General features: G+C 36.6%; 1 protein-coding gene across 2 annotated transcripts in view; it reads left to right on the top strand.

The window, feature by feature from the left end:
* The first annotated feature begins 2,236 nt into the window (after positions 1–2,236).
* The window catches only part of LOC129765470 (probable serine/threonine-protein kinase DDB_G0278901), a 235,446-nt gene continuing 216,249 nt past the window's right edge, over positions 2,237–21,433 (top strand). The window contains exons 1-2 of one of the 2 annotated variants that reach the window (XM_055765841.1): positions 2,239–2,353; positions 2,730–2,941. The gene's annotated coding sequence lies outside the window, so the exon portion shown is untranslated. Of the gene's footprint in view, positions 2,942–21,433 lie in introns of both variants that reach the window. The other variant, XM_055765833.1, reaches the window with a different exon arrangement.

The following is a 21,433-nucleotide window of genomic DNA, read 5'->3' on the forward strand; positions in this document are numbered from 1 at the left end:
ACCATATGCAATTTTACACTTACACTTATGTTATTTTTTTCACAATACACGATCGGTCATTGTTATGAGTATTCACGAAGCAACCAACTTTAAAGATCCAAATTCAAATTTTACTTGCTAGAATTATCGTATCCTCACCTTACTTGCAATATAAAAACGCCCCCGGGTACCTTGGTTTATATGTCTTTGTTAGGGAACACTTTTCGGTGGGAACAAAAGTTCCACCTACTTTCATGTATTTGCAATGTCGATTTCCCCAAGGCAGCTTGGTTTTGATGTCTCTGTTAGGGAATACATTTCGGTAGGAACAAAAGCTCCCCCTACTTGAATGTATTTGCAATGCCGATTTCCCCCAGGCAGCTTAGTTTTGATGTCTCTGTTAGGGACCCGCCGTATGTGTCGTCACTTTCGACCAATAAGAAGTGGGTATTTCCGTTAGGATAAAGGTTGACAATTTCCAATAGTTCGATAGTTAGTTTCATGTCATATATTATTTTCTTCAATATAAAAAATTGTTATGGAGTGCCGAAATTGATTGACGCAAAAATTTCATCAATCCATCAAGAAATGACTGAGCAATAAGTGTTTTAAATTGGACAATTTTCACGATGTGCTCGATGTTCGATTTTCAATTTGTACCCCAATGTGTTCCCGAAAGACGTAATCCTACGTCAAAAATTCACCAATGTAATATAAGATCATTATTAATACCGAATACAATTATCAATTTTTCTTATCAGTAAAACATGTTACTTTAATATAGCGAAAATATATTTGAAATGGAAAAGGTAATTTTCTTTTATAATTTTTACTTTCTGATTGTTTATTCAACCCAATCCGAATTTTGATTGGACTAACGATACCTAATACTATATGTACACCTAATACTATATGTACTATATGTAGTGAGACTCTATGTTGTACGGGAAAGTATTAACACAACGGCTATCGTATACAATTTTACACCTAACTGTGCGGTTCCAGCCACCAAGACACCAGCCATTTTGGAAATGTTTCAGAGAGCCGCAGAGAACACGACTTATCTATACCGCAGTCCGAATCCGAAAGAGGCCGAGAACTCGTGCTGCTTGATTGGGTTGAATGATACAGGGCTAGCACGAACCTCAAAACAGGCGAAATATGGGTGACAGGGCTGTGTCGCATAGACACGGTATGTATAACAGGGTAGGCAGCGCATTTCAGGCGAAATATGTTAGATGTAAAAGAGAGGATTACATTCACCATCCACACACTAACCTTTTGCTATATTTTCACAATACACGATCGGACATTGATATAGAATTTCACGAAGCAACCAACATTAAAGTTCCAAATATAAATTTTATTTGCTAGAATTATTCGTATCACTCTTCTTACTTGCAATATAAAAATGCCCCCGACTTTCATTTGATTTTGATGTCTCTGTTTTGGAACACATCTCGGCGGGAGCAAAAGCTCCCCCTACTTTCATGTATTTGCAATGCTGATTTCCCCTAGGCAGCTTGGTTTTGATGTCTCTGTTAGGGAACCGCCGCATGTGTTGTCAATTTCGACCAATCAGAAGTGGGTATTTCCGTTAGGATAGGGATTGAGAATTTTCAATTGTTTGATAGTTAGTTTAATGATATATATTATTTTATTCAATATATAAAAATTGTTATGGAGTGCCGAAATCGATTGACGCAAAAATTTCATCGATCCATCATGAAATGGCTGAGCAATAAGCGTTTGAAATTGGACAATTTTCGCGATGTGCTCGATTCTCGATTTTCAATTTGTACCCCAATATGTTCCCGAAAGACGTAATCCTACGTCAAAAGATTTTGCTCCAGTTTTACCATGTAATTTGATAAACAAGACTCTCTTTCACTCTCCTTATCGTCGAACACATCAGAAAAGGCTGTTACTGCTGAGTTATTAATGAAAGAGAATGTAGATGAAGAGAATCGATCAAAGAAGATAGGCCCTTTTGACATGTTGATCTAGATATATTCTCACCCGTTTACATTTATTTTCGCGTGAATAAATCCATCTTTAACTATAGATCTCCCTAATGTAAACGTACCATTAGCAATATTCCCACCTTATATTTTCTATCTCGATTTCTTAGGTTGTCAAAATTACGCCTGTGTTTGTGAGAGCAGTGAGCTGTGCAAAAATATGAACACAGAATACCTTTTCCCGAGCGAACGGGAAAAGAAGCTCCCCTGCCGCTTGCGTGTGTAGTGTTTGTTGTTGCTCGGATTCTGCTGCGGTTGAGAAAGCTTTCCGAATCGCTTCGTATGCCACAGCAAACCCAGAGTCGGTGCGCTGCAGTTCGGACGCGGTTTTCTTCCTCTTTTCACTGATCGATGTGTGTATGGATTGTATTTTGACTGCGGCTTTGAAATCTCGATTGTTATTTTGTTTAACGGGACGTCTCGACGTTTTTCACGAAACTTAAATTGGAACTAGCGAATCGTTGGGGCATTTGTGTGAAAGATGTGTTGTTGCCAGCCGGTTCCGAAGTGCACATTTTCGCGAGTTTGATTCAGTGGTCACCTTTTGCTACGCGGAAAGTCTCCGGAGAGTCGAGAGATGAAATTCTGACGCTGATGAGAATCCGGTGCTGGCGAAGATGAATGATGGCAATACAGCTTCCAAGATGAGGAAACGGAAAATCGAATAACTTCTCATTTCCAGTGGCTGACAATTGCGCAAGTTTATATAGATATATATTTTTGTTACAGCTGAAGAAATAGAAATACGTGATTGTGCCAAAATGAACGGGAAAATAATTACAATTTCTCCCCCGAGGAAAATGCATCACGGATTGTGTGCGAAGTGAGATGAAGTGAATTTCCAGACATGAATGTTGGAAGCTAAAATGGAAGTGTCATCGGAAGAAACGGAGTAATGTTTGTGTTGCAGTGGAAGTCGATCTATTTTGGAATACGTGAATGTAAGATACATACTTGTGTATTTTTTTTTTCTATTCAAAGAAAATATATGATTGTAATGCGCCACAATTAGCTCGAAACAATTACACAATTTTGAGTGATGTTATGTGTCTTATTGGAGAAGTGAGGGAAGAAAATTGATAAACTGGCTAGTTGATAGGTTTACTAAAGCTCGCAGTAGAGGAAAGATGTAATCACACATCAGCTGTTGCTGTTTGTGGATTAGATATTCCGCTGAAAATAAAACCCAGTGAAGCGAACGGAAGAATGAAGACACCGAAATGCATTAGTAAGTGCTTCTGTTGCTTCGTTAGAATTACTTCGAGGGGTCCCTAAAGGCGTAGTGCGTACGAAAGAGTGAGAGTAAAACGGAGACAGCGCCCCTTACTTTCAGTGTTTACAGTTTTCGGACCGGACTGGACCTGGGGAAAGCATCAGTGCGGGATGGAGACAGCGGCAATAACCATTTCCATCAAAACGTCGTCTGGTTCTGGTAGAAATTGTTGTTTCCAATAGGGCTAAAATTTAATTCTGTGATTTCCTGATTTCTATTGGCTATTACACCAGCCCATAGGAATATTTTGAGTTGTGTAATTTGAAATTATTATTGAAACTGTTTGCAAGAATTTTAACATCTGTATAGCTTTTTTCTCGTGTTGAAGAGTGACTGCATTTTTTTTTCTGAATTCAATAATATAAAACATTCATTGAAAAACAACATATCACAACCAGCAGAAAAAATTTCAAGCTACAAACCTGACCATCATTTTTATAATGTGATCAGCACAAAGAAAAAGGTCCTGGAGTCCCTCACCGTTCTTTCGTCAAACTCTTCCTTGCCGTTTCTTATTGAATAGTTGGAACTATTACTCATCCGACAAGATGACACGGTTCCAGAACTCTGGCGGGCAGAGGTGAACCAGCTTTCGGCTGAAAATCTCTTGCAAAGAAAGAAAAAAAACTCTGGAGGATTGTTCAAATCATCAATGTTCAAAGAGAACATGAAAAATTTGGTGTTTGAAAAACATTAAAACTTTTTTCCAGTAGAAGTAGAACAATACCTAAAGTGTTACGTAGGGGTTTTTGAAAATTCGAAAAATAGCTAAAATGGCACCCATTTTCGTTAAAAATGAGTTATTTTCCAGATATCGATACCACCAGTTAAAAAACATGGTTTCGAGAAAAACGCGTTTAAAAATGCGAACATCGATACTATATCCCTTGAAGTGACCTCATACTTTTGGCTGTAACTTTCCAACGAAATCAGGCATAAGCTTCCCAAAAAATGCAAAAAACCAAAATCCGATTTTTGGAATCTCCAGACCGGGGTTCCCCCTTAATTTAAAAATATAACTATCAATAACTCATACAATAAAAAAAATCTCCAAAAAAGAATTTGACTACCTTTCGAAAAGGGACAAGAAAGGGCCTGGCCGGGTAAGGGAGTAAAAAGTGCCCCCAAACCAAATCACCAGCTGTATGGCCAATATTGTAAAGGATATTAAATACGAAATTTTGGCGGTTTATTTGAACCCCTATGTGGTTTAACATGGGATCTATAGTGAAAAACGTATCTTCCCGTTTTTTTCGCGCCATCCTCAAAAAATTGAAAAAAATACTGAATGTGCATCTTACTACGTAAAATTATCAAAAAAAAAAATTCATTAAAATTTTTAGTACTAAAAAAAAATTGAAATTTTGAAATTTTTTTTTTTGGTATTTAGAGATTCAGTACTACTCTAATTCATATTTAAATGTGTTCCTATTTTTTTCAGTGTTGCGCGGTACAGAAAAATATTTTTTTATATTTCCAAAGAGTCTGGTTGGGTAAGGGAGTAAAAGGTCCCCCAAACCAAATCACCAGCTGTATGGAAAATATTGTATAGGGTACTAAGTAAAACATTTTGGCAGTAGTACCAAATATTTGAGTCCTTATATGCTACACCATATAATCTATGGTGAAAAATGCACCTTTTCCTTTTTTTCTATGCCATTCTCAATAGCCTTGAGACAAAAATATGGAAAAATACTAAAAGTATATCTTACTTAGGTGTATCGATAAATATCCTCAAACTATTTTTCATCAATTGTAAGATTAAAATAAAAAAAATAAATAAAAACAATTCGGATTTTTTTAAGTGTTCTTCTCATTAACCCGAATGATCTTTTCACAAGGACTTTATTTTTTTCTCACAGAGCTCTATCGTACTGCTGACTCTCATGAATTTGGTAAACCATCTAAATCCAATGTAAAGATAACCTCATATATTTTAAGATAAGACAAAAACAATTGTACAGCGCAATTCTCTAAATATACCGACAAAATTTAGATATATGAAAAACAAAATTTAAAAAATATTAGAGCAGTAATGGGTCTCTAAATTCAAAATAAATTAAAAATGCCCAAAGGCCAAAAAACACATTTTTTTCTCGCAATCCTCTTAAAAATTCAAGAAAAAATGACGCTACATGTGGAAAACAACAACACATACGAACGCATTTAAATAAAAATTAGAGTAAAATTGGGTCTCGGAGTATTTTTTTTTCAAAATTTCTAAATGAAAATATGTTTTTTTTGTACCGCGAAAAACACTCTAAAAATTCTGAAAAAATCACATATACCTAAAATAGGAAGTGGGAAGAAATTTGATTACAAACTAGAGTAGTACTGAATCTCAAAAAAAAAAATAATTTAATTCAAAATAAAAATAAAAATTAATTTAAAATTTTTTTAGTGTTTGATTTTCTGCTGAAAAAATTGTTTTAAAATATTGACACACCTAAGTGAGATGTACTTTCAGTATTTTTTTTTTTCATATTTGTGTGTCAACTTGAGAATGGCGAGAAAAAAACGAAAAAGGTGCATTTTTCACCATAAATCCTATGGTTTACCATATAAGGACTCAAATATATGGTACTACTGCCAAAATGTTTTATTTAGTACCATATACAACATTTTTCATACAGCTGGTTATTTGGTTTGGGGGACTTTTCACTCCCTTACCCAGCCAGACTCTTTGGAAATATATTAGGCTGTCAAAAAAGTCCTGCGGTATTTCCGCGAGGTGTCGTTGTAAGCGCGTAGTTCTAGTTGTATTCATTGTATCGAGTCATACTATAGCTTGTTGGAAAGGTATTTGGTATTGCGCGCTATAATATAGTCCTTGACAGTGTTTTGTTTGGTTAAGTCGTTCGTGAGTTATAGTGTCGCAAATATGGAGCAAGATAAAGAGAAAATCCGACATATTTTACAGTACTACTATGACAAAGGCAAAAATGCATCTCAAGCTGCCAATAAAATTTGTGCAGTTTATGGACCCGATACAGTTTCCATTTCCACCGCACAACGATGGTTTCAACGTTTTCGTTCTGGTGTAGAGGTCGTCGAAGATGCGCCACGCTCCGGAAGGCCTGTCGTCGAAAATTGCAACAAAACCGCTGAATTAGCCGAGAAAGACCGGCATAGTAGCAGCCGTAGCATCGGCCAAGAGCTGGGGATAAGTCATCAAACCGTTATTAACCATTTGAAGAAGCTTGGATTCACAAAGAAGCTCGATGTATGGGTGCCACACACGTTGACGCAAAAAAAAACATCTTTGACCGTATCGACGCATGTGAATCGCTGCTGAATCGCAACAAAATCGACCCGTTTCTGAAGCGGATGGTGACTGGCGATGAAAAGTGGATCACTTACGACAACGTGAAGCGCAAACGGTCGTGGTCGAAGCCCGCTGAAGCGGCGAGGAAGGTTCTGCTGTGTGTTTGGTGGGATTGTCAAGGAATAATCTATTATGAGCTGCTTCCCTATGGCCAAACGCTCAATTCGGACCTGTACTGCCAACAACTGGACCGCTTGAAGGTAGCACTCATGAAGAAGAGGCCATCTTTGATAAACAGAGGCCGCATTGTCTTCCATCAGGACAACGCCAGGCCACACACTTCTTTGGTGACGCGCCAGAAGCTCCGGGAGCTCGGATGGGAGGTTCTTTTGCATCCGCCGTATAGTCCGGACCTTGCACCAAGTGACTACCACCTGTTTTTGTCCATGGCGAACGAGCTAGGTAGTCAAAAGTTAGCCACAAAAGAGGCCTGTGAAAATTGGCTATCCGAGTTTTTTTGCCAATAAGGAAGCGAGCTTCTATAACAGGGGTATTATGAAGTTGGCATCTCGTTGGGAACAAGTAATCGAAAAAAACGGCGCATATTTGACTTAAAACAGATTATTGTAACTAATTTTATGAACAAATGAAAATTCGAAAAAAATACCGCAGGACTTTTTTGACAGCCTAATATTTATATTTAATATATTATTTCGATACATTTTTGTACCGCGCAACACTGGAAAAAATCTGAAAAAATCACGCATATCTAGAAAAGCCGTAGGAACACATTTAAATATGTATTAGAGTAGTACTGAACCTCTAAATCCCAAAAAATTTTTTTTCAATATTTCAATATTTTTTTAGTACTAAAATTTTTGATAAAATTTCTCGATAATTTTTCTTGAAACACCGTAGTAAGATGCACATTCAGTATTTTTTTCAAATTTTTATCTCGAAGGTTTTGAGGATGGCGTGAAATAAACGAAAAAGTACGTTTTTCACTATAGATCCAATGTTAAACCACATAGGGGTTCAAATAAACCGTCAAAATTTCTTATTTAATATCTTATACAATATTTGCCATACAGATAGTGATTTGTTTTAGGGGCACTTTTTACTCCCTTACCCGGCCAGGCCCTTTCTCCTAATTTTTTACGAAAATCTTTAACTCAAAAACTATGATACCTACAAAATTCTGGTTAACCCTTTCGCTACGGGCGTCATCTATAGGCGACAACTGCGCGATGACCTTTCTGTACGAGTGTCGTCTATAGACGACATCAGGGTGATACTGCACATCACACCAGCGCGATATGCATACCTTTCGGCGCAGTGCTTCGTTCAGCGGTAGCATTCCGACGGAACATACTGCCGTAGTGAAAGGGTTAATGGATGAAATGTAGAAAATTTTCTTAAAAATTACGAAAAAAAAAATTTTAAAAAAATCGCTGAAAAAACTATTATTTTTAAAATTAAAACTCATTTTTCTCAAAAACTTATTTTTTTTTAATTTTCAAAAAAAAATGTGAATATCCCTTACAATTTCCAACGAGTCATCCATATATCGAAAGATTGATACTTTCACAGGGAAAAGGTTTCTCTAACAACAACTTTTTCATGTTTTCTTTGAAAAAAATACTAATTCTAACTCTAATTTTGTTTGAAGTCAAGATAGTATTATACTATATAGTGTAATAATACTAACCTTTGTCGAAGACGTCAACTTTCTATCATTTATAGTTTCTTTATGAAACTATATTTTATATGAAGACTCCTGAAGAAATAATGTAACATTTGTGTGTATAAATTCTCACGTTTGACATGTTCTTGACGTGTTTCTAAATAGAAAAAAAGGTTTCAGAACATATAAATCGTGACAATTTATACATAAAAATGTTACGAACTAATTTTTCAAAGAAAACATTAATAAGTTGTCAGAAAAACTCTTTTCATGTAAAATTTCTTACATTTGATGAAAGCTACGTTAAGGTACATGATTGCTTTGACGCCGCAGTATCGCTTGGTGCTGCTGATCATAAAATCATTTATAATGCAAAAATTGATCAGTTTCATAAAGACGGAAATTTGGAGCATGTTTTGCCGCATATCAACAGATTGAATCGTTTGTTCAAGGCTGAAAAACCTGAATACACGATGCTGTATGAAGAGCGGAAAGATTTTCATTTTATCATTCTCACTAATATCTGCGAGGAATCTTACGTTGTTTCAATGTCCAATGTTATAAAATTTGAAGATCATTTGAAAAGCGGCAATAATTTTTAGGTTGATCCGTTTCCAGGGTTCTACGATGGGAATATACAAAATTTGGAGAATGAATTTAGTACCTTAAAGATAAAATTACTCCGTAAGGAAATCACAGTTTCAAAAAACGAACATTTGCAGAATTGGTGGACAAAAATTTGATTAAAAAAATTAACGATTCGCTCACATTTTTGGGGATTCAATGCCTTGTTTCTAACGTTCTCATTATGGCTCACTCCTCGACAACTTGCGAGCGTTTTTTTTCTGAACATAATCAGAACAAAAATGACCTTCGAAATCGGCATATAATGAACAATGCAGTGCTACCGACATAGAACAACGAAACAAAATATACATGTTGAATTTTGAAATAACCATTTGCACCTTTATTCTTCAGCACAAGTGTTCCCATATTTGGAACAGGCAAAACCCGAGATTATTTTTATGAAAATTCCGATGCCCTAATTGGAACTTAGGAACCTACACCGAGGCTGATAAACGACCTTTGTGAATCTGTAAGATTGGCAGAATTATTTAACTAATTGTTCATGAAACTCTAGATACCGATTCTGAAGTGATATTTAATACATTGAAATTTTGTACGTTATATCGAAGTTCCCCTGTCATCCCAATTTAGTTTAGAGTCAAGATAGTGATTCGGTAAAATTTTAGATAATATTTTAATATGAACTTGTGTCAAAGACGTCAACTTCCTATCTCTTATAACTTTTGAAATATAACGCATATTTGCATGGAGACTTCTGTGAAACTCATGTTTTACTCGTAACATTTTCGTGTGTACATTATCGTGATTTACATGTTCTTAAACAGATAAAAGTTTGCCGATCCTGGTAATCCGGAGAATTAACGCACAACAATGTTATAAGTAATACATTAGTAGTATTTTTGCAAAAAAAAAACATGGTCAGTGTTAAGTCAGACCGGACCATTTGACATTTTTTTATGATTTCGAGAAAAACGAGCTTGAAATTTAGTGCGCTGCAATTTTCGGAGCATTTATTTTTCGTTCAGTATTGTTCCCAGAAAAATTAACTGCCCTCTGGCAATACTTTGATGTATAAAAAATGTAAAAAAAAACAACAAATATAATGTCAAAAAAGGCAGTTATTTGGCTTCCAATACGTACAAGGTCCACTCTGACTGAACCAATGAAGCGCTTTTTGTGACTTGGTTCACTATGACTGAACAATTTCGAAATATGTTTCAATCAATGAACAGTTGTGCGTCAGAGTGTGCCATTCTGTTATTCAAAATAGAGTGAAAAGGGGGTGTAAGGTTGGAACTGCATAAACATCTGGTTGCGTTCAGCATAATAGTCTCTACCATCTATTACAGGCATGACTATGATTGCACAACATAGATGTTAAGGGATTATTCTAGGCTAGAAATATGAAAAAAAAAACAAATTTTGTTTTCCTTCATATTTCTGTAGTTTAGGCCTTCAAGAATATACCCTAGAACAGAACTTATCGAAAATCCTATTATTTACCGAGTTAGAGCCATTTTAGTGATGCGGTACCTATCCAGTTACGGCCATAACAATGAATTTCAAACGCGTTTTTCTCGAAACTATTTTTTTCAAACTGGCGTACACGATAACTCAAGTTGTACTGAACCAATTAATGTCGAAATTATATGGATACAATCTGCAGGCATCTCCCTATCGCATGAACCTCTAAAAAAACAATATTTTTTAAATTTAACTATTTTTGAAAAATCGGGAAACGTAAGAAAAAACGTTTTAAACCGTATTTTGTTTTTTAAACGGCCGCCATTTTGCAAAAAAAACATGTTTTTGACTTGTATGATGTTCATGCCATAGCGACATCTTTACTGATTCAGAATTTGTACGATTTTGTTTGTTTCTGATAACCAGAAGGACTGGAATCGTGTACGCCATGGCACAACTTTTTTTTGAACCTCTCACTTCAGCAGCTCTTAACTATTCTAGTTATGAAGATGTTTTTTCCGTTTAACTTTCGTTTCATTGTTAAAAGCTAGATGAACCAAATTATTCTTTGTTTTATTTTTACGGAGCTTGAAAAAAAGTCCGAAATTCGTGTCTCTACACTAGAATACCCCCTTAAAGCATATACTTCCCATTTTCAATCATCTTAGGCAATATTCCTCAATAGAATCGTCAAACTCGAGTTCATCGTCATCGCTGCAGTCTTAACCGCACTCTGAAATAGTACATTTTGCGCTCAACCAAGGCATTTTCCGTCAATCCGTTCTGTCAGAGTGAATCAAGTTCATTCATCAATTTAATTAGAATGTGTACCTTCTACGCAAACGGGGTTAAACGCATTGAAACAAGGTACCTAGTAGCTCTGTTTACACGTTACCTGTTTAACACAATTTCGCTTTTACACGGTTTATAAAATAACGAATTTTGGAAAACTACAAAAATATTCATATGTAATTCATGGTGAAGTAAGTAAAAAATTATCATATTTCTGACTGCGAGTACGAGTTTATGTTTTAGAACAAGTTGACAATTTATAGTTTTTTGTGCCGATACATCGACAAAAAATGGGAAGTTATAGATATGGCAGGAGAAAAATGAATCAACTCTTCACTTCCAACGAGATAATAACGAATGCTGGAGTCAAAATGAGTAGGTCTGCAAAGCGAAACCATATACACAGCTGTTGATTGACTATTTTATTACGAAGTCTGAATCGTATTTGGGATTTTCCTAAATTCGTCGATCGTTGAACCAGAATCAGGAATGCTCAAGTGATGAAGATGACATCATACCAATCGGAATAGAAAGGGTGGTAGTTCCTAAAATTGATGATAGCGAATAAACTCATTACACTTTAGTTTGTTGAAGGTTCGTTTTATTTGTATTCATAATCTATAATGAATTTCATAAGTAGATTTTTGAAAATGTTTTACTTTTGTTTTACTCATATGAATGATCGAATTGAGCACACATTGGAGTTTATTTCGTTTTACACGGTTTTACATAGCGAAATCGGATATCTTTTTTTGTAAATCGAGGGATAGGTGTAAAGGTACCGCTATTTTAACTTTGAAGAAAACAAGGTTTAAAAAACAGTGCCCATAATGTATGGATGGACTTGTTGGTTATTGTATGGGCTATTTATATTTTTGAGAATTTAAGAAAATGAAAAGGTATTGAGAAAAATAAATTTTGATTTTGAAATATGTTTTTTCCAGTGTAAATTTTTCATTATTTTTTAAATATTTTTTTAATGAATAAATGGGTGGGTTATTTCTACGATATAACCGCTACCGTTTTTGGGGAACCGAAAATCGGGCCAATCAAAACGGGCAGTTGGGGCGTTTTTAGATAGCACCTAACGTTTTACAGTTATTCAATTGCTCATCTCAGGAAAAGTAACATTTTATTAATTGTGATAGATGCGTAGAAACATTTCCTAACAATTGATGCAAGCATCTTTCTGATCTATTAAGAAATGTTCGAGTTATAAGCATTGTTTCCTGCATGTTTCATGTTTAGGTTTCATTTCACCCCCCTATATTCCGGTTAGACGTAGTCTCACGTCAAAATTTCAGCAATATCAAACATTTGCATTCTTGAAGGATTCACAGATGACGAATTTCATTAGGAGTTGGTAGCACCATCTCAGATAGCAGTGAAACGTTGTGGGTGTAAAGACATGGGTCATTTAAGCAGCTTTGGATACTTGAAATCTTCAAAACAGAACAAGACGACTTTTCGAAAAAAACCAAAATTTTTTTTCTTAATTTTTTATAAAAATTTGGTCCAAGAGTGAAATGTAGAAAATTGTTTGAATTTTCCTGAAAAATATCAAGAAATATTAAAAAAAAATCGCTAAAAGAATGTTCTTAAAAATTCAAACTCATATTTCTCGAAAAAGTATTTTTTTAAATTCTCAAAAAAAAAATGTGAATAGCCCTTACAATTCCAACAAGTCGTCCGTACATCGGAAGATGGGCAGTTTTAGGGGAAAAAGTTTTTCTAACAACTTTTTCATGTTTTCTTTGAAAAAATTACAGCTAATTCTGATTTGGTTTAAAGTCAAGATAGCAATAAAGTGTATTCGACGATGTTTTAGATCTTATTGAAATTTGAACTTTTGTCGAAGATATTAACTTTCTATCTTTCATAATTTCTGGAATATAAGGCATTTGCGTATGAAGACTCATGAAAAAACTCTCTTTTACTCGTTTGACATGTTCTTCACATGTTTCTAAATAGAAAAAAAATCTGCTATATATTTCAAAAACATGTCAAAAATATGTCAAACGCGCAAATTTACACACAAAAATGTTACGAGTAAAACATTATTTTTTCAGGAGTCTCCACACAAATATTCCATATATTCCAGAAACTATAAAAGATAGAAAAAGGACGTCTTCGATGAAAGTTCATATTTCAATCAGATCTAAACTTTTGTCGAATACACTATATCGCAATATTTTTAATTTTCAAAATATTTTTTTCTCAGCGAAATTAAAAAAATGGTATTTTTTTATGAAAATTGGGAAACTTCTCTACATTTTATCCTCTGACCATAATTTTGTAGGTTTTTTAGTTTTTTAATATAATTTTTGTAAAAAATCAAGAAAATTTTGTTGGTCCTATTCAAAAAGTGGTCTATTTTGACGTAGGACTACGTCTTTCATTTCTATACCGGGGTGTAAAATCAAAGTTTCGAAAACGAAAGCGTTACGCCGGAGACCGAGATTTTGAGCGTTAATAGCTCCTAAACAACTGAACAAAATGGTATGATAAACACTTCATTCGAAAGATAAAATGTCTACGCGTTATATACTTGTTACTTTTTGATCCAAAAACTTGTTTCAATAGTCTTAAAATTGCTTTCAAAACAGGCTATTGAAATCACCAATCGGTATATAAGCGAGCGGCGCTCGGAAATCCACTCAGTTCTAATTGAACAGCGATTGGAGCATGTTGTCGCTGTTGCGGTGAAGCTCTTTATTTATCATGAAAGCGCGGATGAACGGTGTCACCAAGAGCCTGTTTGTGCACCCTAGGCCAGAAGGGAATCTATCAGGAGGAGAGTGATGCCACAAACGGTTCCCTGGGAAGACATCGCTACACACACATACACGCGCGGCTATTAACAGGTGGTTATCGAGTTGGCATTAACCACTGGTGGGCTTCCAGTATCGAGGAAAATGTGGAAATATCTAATCGTTACTGAAAATAATCTGCCAGTTCCTTTGGGAATTTTCAAAATATATTCATGTGAAAGAGTTTAATTGAATGTTTTCTATCCATCTAACACTGTGACCAAATATGTTTCAATCAAGTGCTATTAACAGGTGGTTATCGAGTTGGCATTAACCACTGGTGGGCTTCCAGTATCGAGGAAAATGTGGAAATATCTAATCGTTACTGAAAATAATCTGCCAGTTCCTTTGGGAATTTTCAAAATATATTCATGTGAAAGAGTTTAATTGAATGTTTTCTATCCATGTAACACTGTGACCAAATACATTTGGTTTTGTGGTTTTTCAATCAATCGCAATTAACAGGATAGTTTCAGAAGATTATTCTTCCCCATCAGTAGGATATTTCCGTATCCAATATTGTATGCGCCCGCAATCGATTATTGCTCAGTCGCCGAAAGTTCCGAGCGCAGAGAGTTCATTCCCCTCTAGTTTGCCTTCCAAATTGCCATCGTAAACCACACCTTCTCTCGATTCAATCACACACAAAAAGCATACTTAAGCGATATTCTAATGGTGAGACACATTCATTTTTCGTGAGGACATCGACAAGACAACATCGTTGCCTAACGTGCTGGAGGAGGTGGACGGCGAAGGATCGACACATACACGCGCAGAACTCTTTCCGTTAGGATGCCATTCAGCATCGGGAAAGTTCCGGAAAGATCTAATCATTGCTGGAAAATAATCTGCCAGTTCCTCTGGGAATTTTCAAAATATATTCATGTGAAAGAGTTTAATTGAATGTTTTCTATTCATGTTACACTGTGACCAAATATGTTTCAATCAAGTGCTATTAACAGGTGGTTATCGAGTTGGCATTAACCACTGGTGGGCTTCCAGTATCGAGGAAAATGTGGAAATATCTAATCGTTACTGAAAATAATCTGCCAGTTCCTTTGGGAATTTTCAAAATATATTCATGTGAAAGAGTTTAATTGAATGTTTTCTATCCATCTAACACTGTGACCAAATATGTTTCAATCAAGTGCTATTAACAGGTGGTTATCGAGTTGGCATTAACCACTGGTGGGCTTCCAGTATCGAGGAAAATGTGGAAATATCTAATCGTTACTGAAAATAATCTGCCAGTTCCTTTGGGAATTTTCAAAATATATTCATGTGAAAGAGTTTAATTGAATGTTTTCTATCCATCTAACACTGTGACCAAATATGTTTCAATCAAGTGCTATTAACAGGTGGTTATCGAGTTGGCATTAACCACTGGTGGGCTTCCAGTATCGAGGAAAATGTGGAAATATCTAATCGTTACTGAAAATAATCTGCCAATTCCTTTGGGAATTTTCAAAATATATTCATGTGAAAGAGTTTAATTGAATGTTTTCTATCCATCTAACACTGTGACCAAATATGTTTCAATCAAGTGCTATTAACAGGTGGTTATCGAGTTGGCATTAACCACTGGTGGGCTTCCAGTATCGAGGAAAATGTGGAAATATCTAATCGTTACTGAAAATAATCTGCCAGTTCCTTTGGGAATTTTCAAAATATATTCATGTGAAAGAGTTTAATTGAATGGTTTCTATCCATCTAACACTGTGACCAAATATGTTTCAATCAAGTGCTATTAACAGGTGGTTATCGAGTTGGCATTAACCACTGGTGGGCTTCCAGTATCGAGGAAAATGTGGAAATATCTAATCGTTACTGAAAATAATCTGCCAGTTCCTTTGGGAATTTTCAAAATATATTCATGTGAAAGAGTTTAATTGAATGTTTTCTATCCATGTAACACTGTGACCAAATACATTTGGTTTTGTGGTTTTTCAATCAATCGCAATTAACAGGATAGCTTCAGAAGATTATTCTTCCCCATCAGTAGGATATTTCCGTATCCAATATTGTATGCGCCCGCAATCGATTATTGCTCAGTCGCCGAAAGTTCCGAGCTCAGAGAGTTCATTCCCCTCTAGTTTGCCTTCCAAATTGCCATCGTAAACCACACCTTCTCTCGATTCAATCACACACAAAAAGCATACTTAAGCGATATTCTGGTGGTGAGACACATTCATTTTTCGTGAGGACATCGACAAGACAACATCGTTGCCTAACGTGCTGGAGGAGGTGGACGGCGAAGGATCGACACATACACGCGCAGAACTCTTTCCGTTAGGATGCCATTCAGCATCGAGAAAGTTCCGGAAAGATCTAATCATTGCTGGAAAATAATCTGCCAGTTCCTTTGGCAATTTTCAAAATATATTCATGTGAAAGAGTTTAATTGAATGTTTTCTATCCATGTAACACTGTGACCAAATATGTTTCAATCAAGTGCTATTAACAGGTGGTTATCGAGTTGGTATTAACCACTGGTGGGCTTCCAGTATCGAGGAAAATGTGGAAATATCTAATCGTTACTGAAAATAATCTGCCAGTTCCTCTGGGATTTTTCAAAATATATTCATGTGAAAGAGTTTAATTGAATGTTTTCTATCCATGTTACACTGTGACCAAATATGTTTCAATCAAGTGCTATTAACAGGTGGTTATCGAGTTGGCATTAACCACTGGTGGGCTTCCAGTATCGAGGAAAATGTGGAAATATCTAATCGTTACTGAAAATAATCTGCCAGTTCCTTTGGGAATTTTCAAAATATATTCATGTGAAAGAGTTTAATTGAATGTTTTCTATCCATGTAACATTGTGACCAAATACATTTGGTTTTGTGGTTTTTCAATCAATCGCAATTAACAGGATAGCTTCAGAAGATTATTCTTCCCCATCAGTAGGATATTTCCGTATCCAATATTGTATGCGCCCGCAATCGATTATTGCTCAGTCGCCGAAAGTTCCGAGCTCAGAGAGTTCATTCCCCTCTAGTTTGCCTTCCAAATTGCCATCGTAAACCACACCTTCTCTCGATTCAATCACACACAAAAAGCATACTTAAGCGATATTCTGGTGGTGAGACACATTCATTTTTCGTGAGGACATCGACAAGACAACATCGTTGCCTAACGTGCTGGAGGAGGTGGACGGCGAAGGATCGACACATACACGCGCAGAACTCTTTCCGTTAGGATGCCATTCAGCATCGGGAAAGTTCCGGAAAGATCTAATCATTGCTGGAAAATAATCTGCCAGTTCCTCTGGGAATTTTCAAAATATATTCATGTGAAAGAGTTTAATTGAATGTTTTCTATTCATGTTACACTGTGACCAAATATGTTTCAATCAAGTGCTATTAACAGGTGGTTATCGAGTTGGCATTAACCACTGGTGGGCTTCCAGTATCGAGGAAAATGTGGAAATATCTAATCGTTACTGAAAGTAATCTGCCAGTTCCTTTGGGAATTTTCAAAATATATTCATGTGAAAGAGTTTAATTGAATGTTTTCTATCCATGTTACACTGTGACCAAATATGTTTCAATCAAGTGCTATTAACAGGTGGTTATCGAGTTGGCATTAACCACTGGTGGGCTTCCAGTATCGAGGAAAATATGGAAATATCTAATCGTTACTGAAAATAATCTGCCAGTTCCTTTGGGAATTTTCAAAATATATTCATGTGAAAGAGTTTAATTGAATGTTTTCTATCCATCTAACACTGTGACCAAATATGTTTCAATCAAGTGCTATTAACAGGTGGTTATCGAGTTGGCATTAACCACTGGTGGGCTTCCAGTATCGAGGAAAATGTGGAAATATCTAATCGTTACTGAAAATAATCTGCCAGTTCCTTTGGGAATTTTCAAAATATATTCATGTGAAAGAGTTTAATTGAATGTTTTCTATCCATCTAACACTGTGACCAAATATGTTTCAATCAAGTGCTATTAACAGGTGGTTATCGAGTTGGCATTAACCACTGGTGGGCTTCCAGTATCGAGGAAAATGTGGAAATATCTAATCGTTACTGAAAATAATCTGCCAGTTCCTTTGGGAATTTTCAAAATATATTCATGTGAAAGAGTTTAATTGAATGTTTTCTATCCATGTAACACTGTGACCAAATACATTTGGTTTTGTGGTTTTTCAATCAATCGCAATTAACAGGATAGTTTCAGAAGATTATTCTTCCCCATCAGTAGGATATTTCCGTATCCAATATTGTATGCGCCCGCAATCGATTATTGCTCAGTCGCCGAAAGTTCCGAGCTCAGAGAGTTCATTCCCCTCTAGTTTGCCTTCCAAATTGCCATCGTAAACCACACCTTCTCTCGATTCAATCACACACAAAAAGCATACTTAAGCGATATTCTGGTGGTGAGACACATTCATTTTTCGTGAGGACATCGACAAGACAACATCGTTGCCTAACGTGCTGGAGGAGGTGGACGGCGAAGGATCGACACATACACGCGCAGAACTCTTTCCGTTAGGATGCCATTCAGCATCGAGAAAGTTCCGGAAAGATCTAATCATTGCTGGAAAATAATCTGCCAGTTCCTTTGGGAATTTTCAAAATATATTCATGTGAAAGAGTTTAATTGAATGTTTTCTATCCATCTAACACTGTGACCAAATATGTTTCAATCAAGTGCTATTAACAGGTGGTTATCGAGTTGGCATTAACCACTGGTGGGCTTCCAGTATCGAGGAAAATGTGGAAATATCTAATCGTTACTGAAAATAATCTGCCAGTTCCTTTGGGAATTTTCAAAATATATTCATGTGAAAGAGTTTAATTGAATGTTTTCTATCCATGTTACACTGTGACCAAATATGTTTCAATCAAGTGCTATTAACAGGTGGTTATCGAGTTGGCATTAACCACTGGTGGGCTTCCAGTATCGAGGAAAATGTGGAAATATCTAATCGTTACTGAAAATAATCTGCCAGTTCCTTTGGGAATTTTCAAAATATATTCATGTGAAAGAGTTTAATTGAATGTTTTCTATCCATGTAACACTGTGACCAAATACATTTGGTTTTGTGGTTTTTCAATCAATCGCAATTAACAGGATAGTTTCAGAAGATTATTCTTCCCCATCAGTAGGATATTTCCGTATCCAATATTGTATGCGCCCGCAATCGATTATTGCTCAGTCGCCGAAAGTTCCGAGCTCAGAGAGTTCATTCCCCTCTAGTTTGCCTTCCAAATTGCCATCGTAAACCACACCTTCTCTCGATTCAATCACACACAAAAAGCATACTTAAGCGATATTCTGGTGGTGAGACACATTCATTTTTCGTGAGGACATCGACAAGACAACATCGTTGCCTAACGTGCTGGAGGAGGTGGACGGCGAAGGATCGACACATACACGCGCAGAACTCTTTCCGTTAGGATGCCATTCAGCATCGAGAAAGTTCCGGAAAGATCTAATCATTGCTGGAAAATAATCTGCCAGTTCCTTTGGGAATTTTCAAAATATATTCATGTGAAAGAGTTTAATTGAATGTTTTTTATCCATGTTACACTGTGACCAAATATGTTTCAATCAAGTGCTATTAACAGGTGGTTATCGAGTTGGCATTAACCACTGGTGGGCTTCCAGTATCGAGGAAAATATGGAAATATCTAATCGTTACTGAAAATAATCTGCCAGTTCCTTTGGGAATTTTCAAAATATATTCATGTGAAAGAGTTTAATTGAATGTTTTCTATCCATGTAACACTGTGACCAAATACATTTGGTTTTGTGGTTTTTCAATCAATCGCAATTAACAGGATAGCTTCAGAAGATTATTCTTCCCCATCAGTAGGATATTTCCGTATCCAATATTGGATGCATAAAACCTTGTGCCTCCAACGTAACGCTCTCGTTTTCGAAGTTCTCCAAATATTCATTCATTCAGAGAATTCAGATTCAACTTCATACAAATGATCTCTAAATCAACGATAGTCCTACGTCACCCTTGCGGTTATACCATAGATATAACCCACTTCCTGTTTTTTTTTAATATTGCAAGTATGCAAAAAGCTCAGAAGACCCTTGTGCTTACACCCACAACGTTTCACTGCTAAATATTTGAGATGGTGCTGCCAACGGTCAGTCAAGATGGCATGAAGTTCGTCAGATGCAAACAGTGTTCCGCCCGGTAGCCAATGGTTTCAATTTATGTCCGAACTTTCATCTAATCTCGGCTCTTTAAGAATTGATCCCGAAATTCTCTACTGAAACTGCCCATAAATCATCGTTTTACTGGGTGCTGTTGGTGAGCATATACACCCCATCAGCGTGCATAGAAGCCAACCAGATTAAACTATCCATTTCCGTTATGGAAAAAAACACACATGTATTGCCTGCTTCAACCATCTGCGGGCCAATTCTTGTTAACTAATCACCCGATCAAATGCCGCGACTACTGCTGGAAGCGCTTTGATACGTCGTTTGTTTTTGCTCTTGCCACCACTCTCTTGGAAGCCTAGAAGAGTGGTCTTGGCCAAACGGATCGCCTTGTTTACAACCGCTAGTTTTGGACACCGCCGCGGGCAGCAGGAGCAGAAGCGGGTTTATACTGTATACTATTTTCGAAAAACTGCAGCTGCAAAGTAAACACCATTTGTTTATTTATAGCCGCGAGAGGAGAAAATTCAGAATGGATCCTCCGATGATCGTGTAACGGTGATGGAGCATCGAGCGCAGAGACCGGAGAAAAATGTTGATGCTTTTAGTGCCGCCGGTGATGCTGCTGTTGCTGCTGCGAAGATTAGTCATGCTGCGAGGGAAAAGCGGGAAGAAATCCCGGGAAATGTTTTTTTTTTCTTCTGGCGACTTTTGCCGTTGCCGTTTTTGATGTGGGAGTTTACTTACTGGCCAGAACCCGCAGGAGGAGGTGGACGCGTGTGCGCACGGAAAATTTATTGTCACTCATCATGATTTCCACATCATCACGGCGAAAACGACGCTTGTGTTGCGAGTACGAGAGCTCCTCAATGGGTTTTGAGTGGGTGTCAAGAAATGCAACATTTTGGGAATGTTTTTGTTTTTTGTCTCGCTCTGTGTCGGCGGGGATTCTGATGCTGGTTCGGTTGTGAATTCTCAATTGCCGTCGCCTTTTGAGCGCGGATAGTTTGGCATTCTTTCGGAGGAAGGATTGGTGGCTACTCAAGTCTCAAGTCTATTTCGGGCTGCAAAATGAAATAACGACTCGAGGGCAGAAGAATGGCGCTCGCCTCGCAGCTGTTGCTCGTGTTTGGCTTTGGTTCACGTAAGTTGTTATTGTTATGATCGAAGTAATCAGATTACATACATTCGGAAATCGCTAGAAAGACTCTACACTAGAATACCCCCTTAGAAGTTGCTTATAGGTCGCATTTTTGTAGGACTTACAGTCTTGAGTTATATTGATACATAAAAAGTCAACAAAGGTTGCGCCCTTTCCAGAAGAAAATGTAGATGGAGCCGTTGCACCATTGGTATCACTTCAAATCATTCACCCAGTAACTACAGTAGGGGAAGTGGGGGCATAATGGTCACCCTAAGG

The sequence above is a fragment of the Toxorhynchites rutilus genome, chromosome 1, assembly GCF_029784135.1.
Source record: "Toxorhynchites rutilus septentrionalis strain SRP chromosome 1, ASM2978413v1, whole genome shotgun sequence".
Taxonomy (NCBI): domain Eukaryota; kingdom Metazoa; phylum Arthropoda; class Insecta; order Diptera; family Culicidae; genus Toxorhynchites; species Toxorhynchites rutilus.